This window comes from Quercus lobata, chromosome 8 (genome assembly GCF_001633185.2).
Source record: "Quercus lobata isolate SW786 chromosome 8, ValleyOak3.0 Primary Assembly, whole genome shotgun sequence".
NCBI classification, from domain to species: Eukaryota; Viridiplantae; Streptophyta; class Magnoliopsida; order Fagales; family Fagaceae; genus Quercus; species Quercus lobata.
Genome location: NC_044911.1, coordinates 29731921 through 29737973, shown reverse-complemented (window position 1 = coordinate 29737973; position 6053 = coordinate 29731921). Strand labels below are relative to the sequence as shown.

The 6053-nt window shown below is 32.1% G+C and overlaps 1 long non-coding RNA gene across 1 annotated transcript; it reads right to left on the bottom strand.

Annotated features, from left to right (window-relative positions):
• Positions 1 to 1922: 1922 nt before the first annotated feature.
• LOC115954917 lies at positions 1923 to 5616 on the bottom strand. Its single transcript, XR_004083974.1, has 3 exons — positions 3771 to 5616; positions 3607 to 3644; positions 1923 to 2345 (listed from the first exon to the last, which is right to left on the bottom strand). It is a non-coding gene; the product is annotated as an uncharacterized LOC115954917 (long non-coding RNA).
• Positions 5617 to 6053: the final 437 nt, after the last annotated feature.

The window sequence follows — 6053 nt, the reverse complement described above, 5'->3', positions numbered from 1 at the left end:
TATCCGGGCCTGGTTTCGGGTCGGGTTTCAGATTTTTTTGATAAAATCTGAACCCGACCCAAACCCGCTTCGGGGTTTTTTTTTTTTTTAAACCTATACCTAACCCTATTCTTTATCGGGCCGGGCCGGGTATCCGCGGGTCGGATTTAAATTGCCATCCCTACATATGAGAGCTCAGAGTAGTCTACACAATAATTTTCCTTCAGCTATACCATAACGGAACAATTACTCACAACAAATATTGTGTTAATTTCAAAACATCCAAAAATATTGTGTTAATTTCAAAGAGAGAGATAGAGAGGGGAAGATAGGCATAACTTTTGAGGAGCAAACTGCAGAATGATGCTACGTTACGTGAAAGTTTCTAACCCGAATCTCTTCTTTTTTCCCCCAAATAGTGCTAATGTCATAGAATCTCAATCCACCAAACATTGTGTTGTGTTAATTTCAAAGAGAGAGTAGACTAGCATAACTTTTGAGGAGAACATTGTAGTTGTGGAAATTTCCAACCAATCCAATTATTTGCCCCACCAAACACTTAGAGAGAGGGAGAGGACAAACAAGTTTGGCATGGTGTAGGAAATTTCCAACCCTTCTTTTGACGTTTGAGGAGCAAGTTGCAGATCACACGCATGTAGGAAATTTCCCAAAAACCTTCGTTAGAGCATAAAAGAGGACAAACAACTTCTTATCATATTGCTCTGTGACCAGTTTTTTTCTTTTTGCTGAATATTGTGACCCATTCATTATAAAGTTCTTTTTACATTGCTTTTCGTAAGCTTTTTAAGTGAATTTTACATTACTTTTTGACTAGCAATAATGGTTTACATCATTTAATAAAGAATTAAATAAATCTTAACTCAAACTCAACTTGGGTTCCATATAAGATAGAAAATTAAATGATCTTAGAATTTTAATAATCAACTTGATTCAGTTTAGCACAATTACAACCTATCTCACAAAACCCAAGAATACTTTATTATTGCCCAGTTATTCAAACAAATTTAAACATATTTTGAGGACTACCTGAGTTTTAGGGAGTGTTTGGTACTATTGTTTAAAAAATAGTTTTTAGTATTTAAATAATATTATATGTATTTCTATATAATTTTCCACCCATACTTATTTTTATGAAACAACAATAACATTACTAGAAATCTCTTACCAAACAGCCCCTTAAGTTTCAACAAGTGAAAATAACATTTGTCCTATCATTTTTCCTAGTTATATTTATGGTGAAATCACCGATTCAAAAAATTCTCCCTCAAAAGTTGGCATGCACCTTGTTTTTTAGTTGAGAAACAGAGAAAGGGATTTGCTTGTTGAAAAGAATTGCTATTCTCGTAGAAGATTTTGTACCACTGAAAAATTACATAGTTGATCAATGGAATGATTAGTAGTCATTTTGAATTTAAAGCCATCCATATTTGATATTCCACGGGATTTGAGGCATGTATGTTGACCAAATAGCTATAGCCATTTACTGAAGGTTATCTTTGTCTAATGGCAAAAATATTCCAACAGTAATTTACATTGTCAATGTTTGCATGAATTACCACAATATTTCCTTGGTTAATGTTTGCATGAATATCAGTGTATGCAGTATTTGTTTGCATTATTTCTCAATGCAAATCTCCAACATGTAATACCGACATGTTTACCAATGTTGGGGGTGCTCATATTCACTTGTGTTAAGAAAAAAACATCTTATTATAGGTTCATCATGGAATTTATAATGCATAAGATATGTCAAGAGTCTTATAATTCAGTTGCATTATCTACTCTTCATATAAGAACCAAAGTTTGAATTTCTTCTTCCCATTGTTACAACTATCAAATTATAAAAAACTAGTCTCTGAGCACAAACATGAGCTTGAGGCTCTTCTATTTTGAATAAAAATTAATAATTTGCATCTGTTATAATAACTTCCGGATAAATATATGATCACTTCACAATTATCAACATTTTTCAGGTTAGGCAACATTGACCAGAAGATAATCCAAGCATTGGTCCTTCTACTTCTTCTTCTTTTTTTCTTTTTCTTTTTTTTTTCTTTTTTTTTTCGTTTTTGGCAGCCTTCCTATATAGTTTGAAGTTTTGATGCATTTAAGTGTTAAACAGAGAAGGTGATTCAAATTGAATTTACTTAAGGATGAGGAGCAGGACAGGTAAAAAAATGATGCTGTGGTTGACTACAATAAGAGAAAAAAAAAAAATGCACAACTTCACAATTAAAATTCAACTGAACCAGGCGTCTGAGGGAAAAGGATTGTGCCTCTTATATTCTCTATTCGTGTAGCAAATTGCACAAGCCTTTCAAAGCCCAACCAAATCCCGCTTGGAACTGGCAAACAAGAGATAAAAGTACACCATTACAACAAAGCATAGAAGTAATTTCTTGGTTATCACATAACTACCTTTTAAAAAGAAATAATATATATTCTTCTTTAACCATTTTTTAACCCTATAAAATTTAAGTCTGTCAACACAGTAATGAATAAGAGTTGTAACTACAATATTATTCTCACTCTTCAACTACACTAGTTAGTTGAGATTTCTTATGAAAAGAGCTCAGATTGTCTGCCCTTGTGATCCAAATAGAAATGTACTTGCTTATTTGGACTACATTGGGTGTATGTCTGCAGCAAAGTGAGAAACATTATATAAAGCAGCCTACTCACGCTTCTCTTAATTTTCTATTGCAGCCAAAAAAATGCACCCACTTTCCTTTCTGCTCTCATTCCCAAATAATAAATCTTGTAATCATAGAAAGTCGGCACACGTATCTTTTTTCTCCATCCCACCAAATGAAATCAAACTTCAAGTGCTCTAATCTATTTATCATTTCCTTTTTTTGCTATTTGTACCGATGTTATTTTTGCCTCTCTAACCCTTTTTGCTCCATCAACATGATCAAATCACTCTTTCTTAGCGGTGCAATTATTACATCTTCATTGCACAAGGCCTAGCCATTTTATGCTACTTCTGTCATCTTGTTCACAGTAGGTGCCACCCTCACTTGAAACAGCAAAAATAATGTGTTTTCAACCAATGATTGGCACGTTGTATCATCTAACTGCAACTTTGAGGCTTTTGTCAGCTAATGAACTGGGGAGAGGCCAGCAATGTGTATAGATTCCATTATGATTTATGACTATAAAACCAATGTCCCAAATTATGTTTCACATTTGAGAAAGCACAAAGTTAATTTAAGACACTTGATGTATTGACACGTGATATATATATATATATATATATAGTGGATTTAAAAATTACCTTTGTTGTAAAACAATGTAACAAAAAATGTACGTCACCAATTTGAATTGGCTTCTCTTATGCATTTAGATTTATTTGACAGAAGGTAATATACAGAAAAAAGATCATTTTAATGCATAGTTTTATACGATTTGGCACTCAATTTGGGACACACAAAAAACAGTTCAGGACAAAGGGGGCAACATAAAGCATTAAAAAACTAATAGTAAGAAAATAAAAATGCTAAAAATAGAGTTTATGACAAGTCAGATGCATTTCAGGTGGATAAAATTATCTCTGCTGCTTTAAGAACTGAAAATAATGGTAAATTCTGACTGATGTTAACTTACTGCTTTTTAAGAGCAACATATGAATTCAACTCTTTGATCTGCATAGAGTATGAACATCATTCAGTGCATTTGGAATGCAAGATTTAATCAACTGACACAAAACTAAAATTTTGGCAAAAATCTATAAAATCTAACGCTAAATAGAAATAAAGATAACAACACACCATTGACTTTTTTTTTTTATCATTCTGCATCTTGTTAGCGTCTGGATCATTCTACTCTCCAAATCCTTGGCTTGTCTATCGAACTCTTTGATAAGCCTAAAAAGGCAAAACAAAATTATCTTTTTGACTAGGAAAATAAAAACTAGCATAAAAGGAAAAGGAAAACACTTGTTTTATATGGGTAACTAGAACTCACACACCTGCATGGGATTCAACCCATAAGCTATCCTCCACCTCTTATTTAGGTAGGGAGCAGATGGAATTTGATCCAAGGATCATTTGCAAAAGGAAAATGAAAACACACACACAAAACACCAACAGCAAAAGCAGCAGCTGCAGCATTATATAAGACTATTTCTAATAAGTGTTTGCTAAGCAATTAAACCACAAACCCATCGACATTTGAACCTGCAATCTCACCCACCATCCCATTCTTGTAGGAGGTGGAAGTGACATTAAACCCAACAGCCATTGGCTAATACAAGACCTATCTCAGATCACCAACTTTGTTGAATCACAACTTTCAAGTGACAATTAGTAAAGTAAAACTTGTTCTTTGGACAGAAATAAAACATCCAAGGTTATAGGCAAATTTTAATTATATCTAGATCTTAACACTGCATAAGTCCTTAAGCATATTATTTACCATGGGAATTGGAAATAGCTTAAAGGGGGTGTAGATTCAGAATCTATGTCCTATATTACAATATAAAACATTTATGTGTAAGACTCAATGTCTCACTGTCAGTGACAGTGAATCTTTAGTTGATACAGCAAACAAAAGCAATATGCAATAGTTCACCTTTTAACAAGGCCTATTAAGACTTAAAATCATATATTGTAAACATTTAAACTTTACTGAATTACAAGACTAATGAGTCATGACATTTGTTTGTATTTATTACTTTGAATTTTGTGTCAGGCTCAATGTTTTTTTTTTTTTTAGTAACATAATTTAAACTTCACTTAATTTTGTTGTAAATTCAGGTTAAGAAGTATGACTACCAGTGAGACAGTTGATCTACGTTCTGCAGGATAGTTCATGTTATATATATATATATAACATGAACTATATATATATATATATAAACATGTGTCCTTTGCACCAAAAAATGATACAATGAAAATTCAAAGAAAGTGTTGGTGCATACTAAATTATAACACAATCCCATTGAAAAATTATAATATTTTGGGATAATATTAGCTCCTCACACGAGAATAGTATAAATATTGAATAGTTACCCATTAATTATCCTCTCATTCTTTGACTACCAAACAGGAAAAAAATAAAATTTTTGCAAACTTCAATTCACTTTTTGATTACGTTTCTTTTTCTAAATTCAATTATACGTAGGTGTGCAAATCATAAAGCAAAATCAACATCTGAACCAGGCAAGATGTCTTTTGTAAATTTCTTCAGCATGAACCACAGACCCAAATGCCGGTAAGGAAAAAAGAAAACATTATTATATACGACGGACAGTGACAAAAAAGAAAAGAAAAGAAAAGTGTTACACAGGGACAAGAAATCTCAATATGCAATTGAATATTAGTAGAAGTTTAACAGAGCAGATCAGCAGACAACGGAGGCGTGTTGAGGAAGACAGGTGGCGGTGAAGGCAGAGATCAAGCACCAATCTGACCCATTTCTCCCTTGGCGATTTCCCCCTCTCTCTATCTTCGTTTGATGAGAATCAATGGTGTGTTGTGTGTGACCTTTAAGTTTGTGTGTTTTGATGGGATAAAGGGAAAGAAACTCGCGGACGAAGTGCTAAGAGAAAAGGGGGAAAGGATGAAAGAAAATAAAAAAAAAAAAGAAAGAGGAAGAAAGAGAGCTCTCAAGAACGTTCTGAAGTTCGGAGGAAATGGTAGGAACAAAAAAAAAAAGGAGAAAAAGAAAAGAGTAAGGGTACGTGTGGAGGAGAAAAAAGAGAGGAAAAAAAAAACAAAAAAAAAAAAAAGAAGAGAAAGAAAATGCTATTATAATATTTTCATAGTAAATCATAAGTGGTAGGTTATTATTATTTAATATTGATAAGAAAAAAATCTTTTTAGAAAGAGAAAAAATAATTTTAATAGTAGGTTTAAATTAAAATCAATATCAATTATCGCATTATTTTTACAATACTTTTACAATAAATTTAAAGTAGTAAGTTATTATTAGCTAATATTCGTGAGAAAAAAAATTTAGAAAAAGAAAAAAAATTGTAATAATACGTTCAAATTAAAATTAGTATCAATTATCGTAATATTTTTACAATACTTTCACAATAAAATACTTTT